The 11,917-nt window shown below is 51.2% G+C and overlaps 1 long non-coding RNA gene across 1 annotated transcript; it reads right to left on the reverse strand.

Annotated features, from left to right (window-relative positions):
- Positions 1 to 850: 850 nt before the first annotated feature.
- Positions 851 to 10,037, reverse strand: LOC125410550 (uncharacterized). The gene is made up of 2 exons (XR_007235104.3): positions 9,687 to 10,037; positions 851 to 7,126 (listed from the first exon to the last, which is right to left on the reverse strand). It is a non-coding gene; the product is annotated as an uncharacterized LOC125410550 (long non-coding RNA).
- Between the last annotated feature and the right edge of the window lie 1,880 nt (positions 10,038 to 11,917).

Here is an 11,917-nt window from a genome sequence, read left to right on the forward strand (position 1 = left end):
GGAAAACACACGCACTGGAAAAAATGTTTCATCTGTGGCTGTTTGGAGTCATGGTTTGGAAGAGGAAATTTAAGGAGGCACAAACGGCTCTTCATGTGTCTGTCCCCTCTACCCAGAAGAAGCAGGTATAAGCCTCACCAGTCACAGAGGGCAGGGTACCATCCAATAACTAGCCCTGCACTGAGGGATGGCAGCAAAGATGTAGCCACCCAGAACTGAAACCTGTGAGGCCGCAAGAGCAAGGCGAAGGACACTGCCAGGAGAAGGGAGGTTTTGCCACATCATTGCGTTGTTCTGCTCTTCTGCAACATGAAGAAAGGCGATTTGCAGAGTTAAATGCAAGTGGTTGCGGACGGCTGTTCTAATTTCCTTTCATTGCCGCGCTAAAACCCCAAACAAGAGCAACTCGGGGAGGAAAGAGTTTATTTCAGCTTATACTTCATCTCTGAGGAAAGTCAGGGCGAGGACTCAACAGGAACTGAAGCAAAAGCCTTGGAGAAACCCGGCGTGCTGGTTCCATTCCAGGCCCAGGCTTAGCTAGCTGTCTCAGTCCAACCCAGGACTACCTGCCTGGAGAGCGTGCTGCCCACAATGGGCTGGGCCTCCCAGATCAATTAGACATGGCCCCAGGCCAATCTGATCCAGGCAGTTTCTCAATGGTTTGTCCTCTCGGATGACTCTAGGTTGTGACAAGTTGACCAGGCTAACAGGATGGTGGGGAACCGGAATGAGGACAGAGGAGGGGAGAAGACACGGAGAGGCAGACTGGGTGCGCACAGGGACACTGACTGTGCTACCTTGGGCGAGTCTATTTGTCAATAAAATAAGGATGACTCTTGACAAGTAAAGATAAATGAAGTAAAGCGGTGATAGTCGTTTATAAAATGCCTTGTCAATAAAAAGAAGGAGAGTTATTATCCTTTAATAAATGGATATGACTAACGCTATCCAGAAGCTATTGTGAAGATGTTCACATAGAACTGCACCCCACTGTCATGCTCCACTCTGGCACAGGTCCTGCTGGGTCCCCCAAAATAAGATGTGGCCAGAGAGCCCTCCAATCTACACACTCTCTAGGCCAATGCGGAGGTGATAAATCTTTTGTATCGACACAGAGGAAGGCTTCGGCAACAAAGACCAATTCACTATCCGAATAAATCACAAATTGTCCCTGTGGCAAATTCCTCCGGCTACACAAGGCATCACAGTTCTTCAGATGGGAAGGGAAGAGCCTGGCTGGACCTGAGCCCGACTGTGTCCATCCGGCCTGGGAAAGGCGGAACACACCCCAGCTGACCACATGAAACAATCTCTATGAGACACAGATGTCTGGTGGGCGTGGTGCTGTTTAAAAGCCTCTGTGTCTGCCCCACAGACTCCTTCGTTCCCGGTCTATCTGGCTCAGGGGGCTGGAGGGAGGTGTTGTTGGGAGTCTGCATTGCGCAGTGCGCGAGGGCTGGATTTCTCCTAGTGGTCATTGTCTTCCGTGCCTGCTGAGGGCTGCCTGCTTAGCTAATGCTTCTGGTTTAAATTAAACTGAGTTAACATGAGTTTTGGTTGGGGAACTCCAAAGCTCCCTCGTGAGAAAAAGTGGAAGCACTCGAGAGTGATCTGAAATTGAGGGGGGCCATCACTGCACTGGAGCCCTGGGCTGGCGAGCTCAAGGTCAGGGGGTCAGTCCGCTCATGAAAGGAACCATTCATTTCACTCTGCCTTGTGGCCTCAGAAACCACCCTTAACCTTGGCCATCTGTCTCCGAGAAGACCCTCCAGTCACCAGCCGGACAAAGTGAGAGGGAAGGAACTGACCCTCGCAAACCCATCAACCCCATGAGAAAGATGACCGAGAATGTGACCCGTGATAGTGCACCAGCATCTTCAATTCTGCAGGTGAGAATTATCCCATTTACATTAGCACACGTACATCGAAATACAGATGGGACCAGTGGATCAGATGTCCTGGAATTACAGATCATGGAGGCCTGGGGTTTAGTTCCTGAGTTCAGCTAATCGATAGAGAGCGAGCTAAACAAGTGTGATTCACACCTGATGGCCTCACAGTCAGTTTTTATCTCACTATAAGAGGGGCACACCTGGTGTGGATAGCTACAGCCAGCAGACAATACAGAGGGCTGGGGAGATGACTCGGCAGTTAAAACACTTGCTGCTCTTGCAGAGGACCAAAGTTTGGTTCCCAGTACCCATAACCGGACACTCACAACAGCCTGTAACTCTAGTTCCAGGGTATCTGATGCCCTCTCCTGGTCTCACTGGGTACCTGCAGACACACACACACACACACACACACACACACACACATACACGCACACACACAGTCCTCCTCCTCATCCCCACATGGTGGAGAGTCAGAGCTCTGAACAGTCAGCATTCAAAGAAGCTATGGGTTCTTCATTTTCCGAGCTTCATATTTATCTCCCAGACAGCTTTCCTGCCTCTGCATCCGTGAAGGCATCATCTCTTTGGAGAGGGAAGTCTTTGCATCCTTGTAATAAATTGATGCTCAAGCATGAGTGGAGAAGACCATGTCATCTGGCTTTTTTGAGGGGCTCACTCCCAGAGCATGCTCCAGAGGGTGGGGACTTCCATTCTCTTGCCTCTCCAGCTTTGAGGACATCTATGCTTGGCCCATGACAACCTGCAAGGGCACATATGAGGAATGGGTCTCAAGTTACCCACTCTCTGCAAAGCAAGCTCTTGGATGCCTGAGTCACCTGGGAATCCATCTACTGCTTCCAGTACGCCTTTGCTGTGTGTTGAGCAATGTTGAACCATCTGCTTGACCAAAGGCTAGCAAGCCACATAGTCTGTCTTCATGTCCCTACAGTCTCGTGAGTTGGTCAAAGCCGCGAGACTAAACCAGACACAACTCACATACCACAGCGCTATCAAAACCTCAAAGCAATATGGTTCAGCAGGGCGTGGCAGTTCACACCTTCAGTTCAGCGCTCAGGAGGGGGAGGCAAGAAGATCACACCGTGTGTGAAAAGCCAGCCTCGTGTACGTTCAAGCTTCAGGCCGGCTAGGACTATAGAACAAGATTTTGTCCTTTTGTCTCCACACCCTTCCCAACAATACAGTTCAGATAAGATGGGATTTTATTGTTCCTTCATACAAAGTGGAGAGTGAGCAGCAGAGATGGGGGCATCTTCCCTGTTCTGGCTCTGACGGCCTGAGCGTATGATCTCCATTCAGTTAGCCCATGCTCGTTCACTACATTTCCACAGCCAGCATGAACAGGAGAAAGGTAGACAGGATAAATGTCTGTTTGACTGGATTCAGAAACACTTGGGTATGCTTAACTTGCATTCTGGAGACACATGTGTCTCAGGACTGATACAAATGCGGCCCAGCTCATTAGTAGATGAAGACAGCATGTCACCAAGGCAAAGGGTTGGGCACCGCTGGACCCTAGGGCAATACTGAGGCCCATCTTTGGATGTATCTGTGAGTGTGCTTCCGGAGCAGATTAAATGAGGGGGAAGACCCACCCCGAGTGTGAGCAGCACTGTCCCATGAGCTGAGGGCTCAGACGGGATAAAGAAGGCCCGTGACCCTTGAACCATGAGCCAAACAAACCTTCTCTCCTTTGAATTGCATACTGCTGGGTATTTCAACCACGACATAAAAAAAGAAAGCTAATACAGAGGGAAAGACAGGTGTGGTTTGTATAGCAGTTTCTGACTTGAAGCTGTCACTCACGAGATCCAGGAAGACCTCCCTAAGATCACAAAAGCAACGAACCACTGCCGGGGGAGTGGATTCTGATCATCAAGGCTGCCTGAAGAAGAGTCTCCAATCTCGGAGCCGCCTGCAAGTCTCTCAGAGAGTCCCAAGGTTTAAGCATTTGTGAGTCACGAATCATGAGTCAAATCACCCGTGCTGGGGTGGGCTTTCGTTGGGACAGCTGCTTTCAAGTCACACATGCTTCCGAAAGTCACCTGCCACACACACCCCTGCTAGTGAGCCCAGTAAATTCACCGGTCCAACAAGTGGAATGTGGTATAATTGTTACTTTGTTCTCTCACCAATTCCGTGTGTGTGTGTGTGTGTGTGTGTGTGTGTGTGTGTGTGTGGTCTCCGCAGGGAAGGTCTCGCTCAACACATAGCTCCACCTCCATACAACCCATAACCTCACCTCTTGGAAGCCATGCCGAAAAGTAGAAAAAGGATTTTCCTGAGGGAGCCTTGCTGTCCTTTAAAGCATCGTGCATGAAGGTGGTATGAGGGAGAGGATGGGGGAGCAGGCATCGCCAGTGAAGTGAGGGTATCACCAAAGCTCTGGCTCTCTGAATCTAAACGAGAAGGGGAAGAGCCACAAATGCATAGGGGCAGGAGGTGAGGAAGGAGAAACAGCATCAAAGCAGACTGCAGTGCTGACTATGGGGCCAGTGCAAGTGTGTCTCCCTTGGAAGAGAGGAAGGGACAGGACTCCAAGACAGACTAAACTCGATGAGCTCTTTAGGGCTTGTGTTCCAGGACGGTCCATACTCAAAGTTCTATCAAGATCTCTGGTGTTGCCTCTCTGTGGTGCCAACTCATCGCCTTGCTTACCCTTCTCACAGCTGTGTTGGTGCTGATGCTGATGGAGGAGCAGATGCTTCCCGCTGGAGCAGCCCTGGAATCCCTTAGCATCCTCCACTAAAGGAGCTCTCGAGGAAAGCACTTACATGGAGCATTTACAAGGAACATTCAAAGGAAACACTCACAGAGGACCATTCATGGAGAATACATACGGGGAGGACTCATGGAGAGCACCCATGGAGCCCTCGAGGGGAAAACTTACAGAGAGGACTTATGAAGGAGCTCAGATGAGGAGGATTCACAGGGCAAACTGGCCTGGACCACCTGCAGGGAGCACTCCTGGAGGGACACCCAGAAGCATCCCTCACTGGCAGCAGTACCTGAGTGCTCAAAGGTACCAACATGGTTTAGAGAAATCACTATGTTACTACATGGATGCTTTGGACAAGGCCTCTCCTTAAAATTCTCATCCAGAAGTCCTAGATCCCGTGGAACTAAGTCAGATCTCAGCCCCGGAGTTCCGCCAGGGGCATGCAACCCAGACATTACTCTGAAATGCCTCGTCCTCCTTTCTCTTGTCCCTTCCCTCTCATCTCCTCTCTCTGGCTCTCCTAACTTCCCTCTCTCCCTCTCTTCATGCCTGCATGCCCCTCCTTCCTCCTGTCTCCTCTGCATGCTCCCGAGCCTCCTCCTAAGCTCCTCTGATTTAAGAGCTCAGTCTTCCTGTTTCTTTCCTGTGCACAAGCCCACCCTCCACTCTGAGGCTGGCCAGCACCGCCTTCCTCTGGGTACCCTCTTCCCTTGAGACTCTCAGGAGTGCACTGGGCCATCTGCTTGGCATGTCAGGTAGAATGTGTGTGAAGGAGGCCTCTGACTTCCCTCCCATGTCCAGTCCCCTAGTCAGCACATCCCTGGGACCAGCAGCTCTGCTTTCCCACTGGCCGCAGACATGGCTCTCCAATGTCCAACCTTGATCTGTTGGCCAATATTATTGACCGTATCTGCAAAAGAGATCCAAGCTTGACCCTGCTTCCACCCCGACGAGAGCCAACTTCTGCTTTTCCTGGATTGTTTCTCCAGCTCTGGGATCCACGTCCCTGCTGCCACCGCATCCACTCCCCTCAGCAATGCAGCCAGAGGACGCTGCTAACGCTGGGATAATGTCACATCTCCACATAAGAGATGGCTGCCACCTCCACCTGAGGAAGACCAAGGGTTCAGGATGGCTCCTGTCTTAATCCCTGTCCTGTTGCTAGGGAGAGACATCATGACCAAGGCAACACTTAGAAAGAAAAGCATTTGATTGGGAGCCTTTTTACAGTTTTGGGGGCTTAGTTCATTGTCATCAAGCCAGGGAACCTGGCAGCAGGCAGACATGGTGCTGGAGAAGCGGTGAAGAGCATCATGCTGATCTGTAGGCAGAGAGAGAGAGAGAGAGAGAGAGAGAGAGAGAGAGAGAGAGTGAGTCTGGGTCTGGCATGGGCTTCTGAAACCTCAAAGCACACTCACCGCAATGACACACTTTTTCCAACAAGCTCACACCTCCTAATCCTTCTCAAATAGTGCCGCTCCCTGATGAGCAAACATTCCAACGCATGAGCCATTCTTACGCAAACCACCACAACCTCCATGGCTTGGTGACGTCCCATGCCTTCCTCCTCTGCCTGCTTCTCCTCCTCTTGGTTCTCTCCATCACCAGCCGCTGGCCTGGCCCAGTCCTTTCCCCAGAAGTCTGCTGGACTGGCTCTCTTTTTTGCCTTCGGGCTTTGGCTAAGCATCTTGTTTGCAGGTATTGCCTGTCTCACCCAGAGAGGAGGCTCTAGGATAGCAGCCGTGTGTGCCAAGCACTGGTGTTCCCTCTCTGTTTACTGTCTGCTGTTGGAAGTAGCTGTCCTCTGCCACCTGCGTCCTCCATCGTGATGTCAACTGCTCAGTCGCACCTCGCTGTGACGGACCTGTCTTCCGATGGTCTTTCCCCCACGGTCTCCACATGTGCCGGTTCACGCTGCTTCCTGTCCTTTGGGTCCCATCTTACTTCCCTGAGTCTCTTCTCTCACCAGCTCAGCATGCCTAGGAAACACACATGGGGTCCTCCTTGTATGCCTCAGAGCAATGTCGCCGATTGCAACGTCCCCTCCTCAAGGTTGATTAGTTGTCTGATTCTGATGCCTGAGCTCACCGTTCTGGATGAGGATGGACCTTCTACCCAAGGCATAATAACAAAGACTGAGATGGGGGGGTGACAGAGGGTCAAGGAATGTCAAGGAGCATTGGGTGGAGGCAGGAAGATGCTCCCCCAGCACTTTTGGAAGAGGCGTGGTCCTGTGACAGACCGGATTCCCAGGCTCCAGAAAAGTAGGGAATAATATATGTATTGTGATGTCAATTTCCTGCACTAGGTCTGGGGAAGCACATGCAGCTTGAGGGAGACAGGCTTGCCCTCTGTGGTCTTCACAGCTCCTGAAAGACCCCGGGCCACGCCTTGCGCTGTTGCCGCCATTCAGCTACAGAAAAGCCGCCTTCCCTTCCACTCAGGCTCCGAGTTCCGCTCTAAGACTGGTTTGTCCTTGCTTCTTGGAAAGCACCTTCAGGATTCAAAAACAAACAAAGAAACAAGCAGTGAGCCCTGCGCCAGTGCCTATTTAAAGCAAATCGCCAGCTCCAGTTCCAACAACCAACCGGAAGCTGCTTGGGTCTGAGCGACTGAGTAGAGCCTCCGTGCACACACAAGCTGCCGGCCGACTGTGGCGATCCCCCAACACGTGGTCAGAGTGTTTTACTTGCTCACTGGGTGGCTGCCTCCCCAACACATTGTCCAAGATGGGAACAGAACAGCACAGAGTCAGACTGTGGTGCCCAAGCCCCTTTGATGTAAGGATTAGTGTCTTGGCAAGTAGGCAGAATCCGTTTGAACCTGAGGTGACTTCTACCCAGAAATCCCCAACCACTGGTTCTACCTGGGCTGAGGTGTCTGCGGAGCCTTCCAGTACCCCTTCAGAGAAGCGGGCATACAGGGCACTGGGCATACAGAGTCCATGGAGAGCTGAGGTCTGGGAATACAGCAGAAGGCTGTGCCTGGCTGGGGCTCAGCCGGAGCCAGGTGATTCTTTTAGTTCATCGTTGGAACGGTGTCTTCAGTGGGCTCAGAAGAGAAATGGATTGGTAGCCCTTTGCTCACTGCTCCCCTCTCCTGTCCTGTCCCCTTCCCTCCCCTTCTCCATTATGCTCTTTCTTCTCTCTGTGTTGGGAGCTGTGAACCCCCCAGATCCTGAATTTCTGGTAAACAACTTGTAATGCTTGCAGCTGCTCTGAGCACAAGACCCTCAGGAGTTCCTGATGGCAGGAGAGTGGTTTCTGGTGCATTTGGCTGGGACGTGGCTATCAGTTAAGGATCCCTATTTAAGCTGCTCCTGGACACAATAAAGGGGGCATTTCTGTTTCAAGGATGACCCGTGTCTCTGTGTGTCTTTGTGTGTTTCAGTCTCCAGCCTGTTGCCCGGCTCACAAACTGCATGGCAGTGCATAGAGTGTAGACAGGCATGGTGTGCTACATCTCCCCTCCGTCCCCTTCCTTCCTTTCTTTTCTCTTCCTTCCCCCCCTCCCCTTTCTTCCAGAAAAGATCTTGCTATACAGCCCAGGATAGCTTTGAACTTACTTGTATCCTCAGCTGGCCTCAAAGTTGAAATTCCCCTGCCTCAGCGCAAGTCCTGGGATTACAGGTGTGCACTGCCATGTCTATCCTGGGATTACAGGTGTGCACTGCCATGTCTGTCTCACTCATCAAGCACTGTTGAGCCCATTCTTCACGAATAGTCATCAAAATGGGGAAGAAGGGAAGGATGGGTAAAAACCAACACCAGGCAGATGAGTCGATAAAATAAGTGTTGTCAGGAAACAGAGTAGGGGGGAGGGACTGGGGAGGTAGGCGGGGCCAGACCAGGCGAAGCTTTGCTCCACGTTTGGATTTTAAGTACATACCACGGGAAATTACAAAGGGGGTTCAGTGGGGCGTGGGGGCGTATAGATGAGACACCTCTTCCCCATCCTTTCTCCTTTCCTCCTCTTCTCCCTCTCATCTTCTATCTTCCTTCCCCCTCCCCTTCATCTCTTTTTCTCCTCCTCCTCCTTTTGTGAGTGGCTGCACACGTGGGGGGCTGTACCTGTGCACGCATGTGCACACACGTGCACATATGTGTAGAGTCCAGAAGTAGGCTTTAGATGTCTTCTCAATCTCTGTCCACCCTATTTTCTGACACTGGACCTGAAGTCCACGCTGGTTAGACAAACTGACCAACACAATCCCAGGCTCTGTCTCTCCTCCCAACTTAGCTCTGTGGTTATTGGCGCACACTATAATGCCTGTCTTCTACATGGATACGGGAAATTAGCCTTCATCCTTACAAGCCAGTCACTTTACCCACTGATCCATCTCCCCAGCCCCTCCTTCCCTCCCTCCTTTCCTTACTTCCTTCTCTTCTCCCTTCCCCTCTTCTCTCTTCTTTTCCTACAAACCCCTACCTACACAGCTTGGTGGAGAGCCGACTACAGGTTGGGGGTAAGGTCTCCTTTTAACATGGTAGGGCCACCTCTTCATCTTGTGATGGCCAGGGAACAGTCCCTAATGGCTGGGATCGCCACAGGATGGACAGCAGGTCGTAGGCCAGCTCTCAGGGCAGTGAGTTACATGGTGGTGGTGGTGGTGAGGAACCAAGCCCTGACTGCAGCACCTGACACTTCTGTGCCATAAACTCTCCCACCATGGCCACTTTCTAAGCTGGAAACTGTGAACAGGCTTTGAAACTGTGGTTGGTTAATAAGTCAGCTGTGAGACAAGGTTTCAAGAGGCTGAACCCTCTCTCTAAGTTCAGCTCCTCAGCCTGCATAGCCGCCAGCTCAAAGCAGAGACTTCCTTCTGGAAACACAGCGAAGGATCGGGACAATCCTCTCTGATTCATCACCTGCTCAAGTGTCTGGGTATGGTAACCTCAAAGCTGAGTCTCTGCACAAGCACCTTCTCCACTGACCAGGGAGGCCAGCTGTCAAGACATCCCTATGAGGAGTTGGAGGGAGTAGGTGGGAAGCCAGGGATCTGGAAGTGTCTTTGGCTCAGCTGCTAATTGGTTCAGTGATCTCAGGAAGTCTACCTGATGTCCCTGGGTCTCTCACTCCTCAGGAATCAGTTGGTTAGCAGGCTGCGGACCAGGCGCACCCCCATGATTCCTGGAGAACAGGCTTCTGGGCATTGGTGCAGGGAAGCTGGTCGCTGTGACAGAAATATATCTCCGCTAAGCCAGAGCCAGCCGTCACTTGGCTCTTCTCCCTGCACCATGACTCAGCTGGAATTCATGGACACAGAGGAGAGATGGACGGAGAGAGTTCCAGAAAAGCTGTGACAGCCAGTGGTGGGCGGGCCCAGACCCCAGACCCACAAGGAATCGAGATGTCTGCCAGAGCCGTGTCAATACCTCAGTTTACCACGGCACGGAAGAAAGGCTCCTTTTGGGTTCCTCTGGTTATTAAAACTGTGTTCAACGACTGTGGAGTCTATGCCTCGCGGAGGTGATGAAGAACTTCCTAGAGTGTCCCCTCAGGCCTCTCCTATGGGAACTTCCAACACGGTTCCGTGACGTTGTCTGCAGAAGAGGGTCAGACCATGTAGCATGAGAAGTCAAGGACAGAGTCTTTACCCAAGGTGCTAGATCCTACGCTTGCAGGCAAACGAACTTGCCTTTCTTTGTTCTCCCTGCTCCCCAAGACGCCTTCCCTGACCTATAGGCAGCACCCTCACATTCTATTTTATGGCATGTCGTCCTTCTGTTAGGAGACAGAGACCGGGCAGGGTACTGGAGACACTGAAATGCCAGCTGGGGGTAAAATGCTTGCTGTAAAGTACGAGATCCCCAGCATCCACGTAAAAGCTCGGCATGGCAGTCCACATCTGTAATCCCAGCCGTGTGGGCAAAGGCAGATGGATCCCGGGGCGTCATGGTGGGTGTGCCCAGTGTAGGCTTGGTGAGAGACGTTGCCTCAAAAATAAGGTGGAGAAAAGAAAGACATGTGACATGCGTGGACACCTGGCCTCCACATTCACATGCATGGGCAAGCACACCTGTGTACACATGTGCACACACATACCATATACCACACACTACTAATAATATTAATTAATAAACAATAATAATAATATTTAAATGTCAGGCAACAGAAATTTCCTTCCTTCCTCCATCTGTCTTCCTTCCTTCTTTCCTGCTCCTGCTGTTCTTTGGCACATACAAGACACATGAAGTGTGGACACATGAACTACCCAGGTTCCTTTGTTCATACCCTTGGCACCATATTTGAGTGAATATGCCTTTTCCTTCTTTTTTTATAAAATTTATTTAGAATATGCCTTTTCAACGTCAAGACCTTCTGAATTATTTTTAAATAAAAAAAAAAAATAAGAAAATGTCCCCAAACAGAAAGGCATACTGAGGGTAATCTATAAACACAGCTTAAGCTGAGAAGAGAGCCCAGACCTGAGGCGTTCCATAGAGAAACTTGGTTTCTGTGAGACATTATTAAGACACGGGGCCCTGGGAGGTGGCTGGCAAGGGGCCCAGCTGGCATGGCAGGGCGCGGGAGGGGGCATGCTCAGTGCAAACATCCTCTGGCATCCAGCATTCGTCCCCACAGGCCAGGATTCCAATTTGTTTCCTGTTTCCAGCCCTCCCAGGAACACGTCTAGAAGACACTTTGTTTCCCTCTCCCACCTCAGAAAGCACAGATTTACAAGAGAGTCTTCCTGGAGAAATGGACCCAGGCAGACCCAGGACCCACAGGAAGGGGCAAACGTCCCCACGGGGAATTTTCCATCACAGGCTCCCAGGATAAATGGGATTTTTACTTAAAAGAATGGGGGCTCCATTCCCCCCACCCCCACCCCCGAATACTTTTAGGTGCTGCCAAGGAAGCAAGAAAATTGATTGTGCATCTGGCCAGCTGATCCAACCTCAGAAGTCACCTGACCTCATCGTGAAAGGGCCCTCATCTTTCTCTCCCTTAACCAGCCTGCCGTCTCCTTTTCCTGATAGCCTTCCGCACAGGTGGGGCGGGCATGGCAGCAGGCAAATAGCCGGAGATGCCTGATGCACGCGGCACTGTTTCTCTGACTGCCTTCCGGGAGGGGACCCGGAGGGGTTCCTACTCTTGGGCAGGACTCCAGGGAAGGAAAGACATTTATTTAGGAGCTATGTCCAAGGAACTAAAGAAACAAAACAAAGCAGTACTCTATAACACAGATTTTCATATTTTTGCTTGTGTGTGTACATCAAAAGACTGACTTCTCAGAGGCATCTGGACGGGGCCTGCGAAGTTCATCCAAGTGAAAGCATTC

The sequence above is a fragment of the Myodes glareolus genome, chromosome 22 (genome assembly GCF_982192425.1).
Source record: "Myodes glareolus chromosome 22, mMyoGla1.1, whole genome shotgun sequence".
NCBI lineage: Eukaryota > Metazoa > Chordata > Mammalia > Rodentia > Cricetidae > Myodes > Myodes glareolus.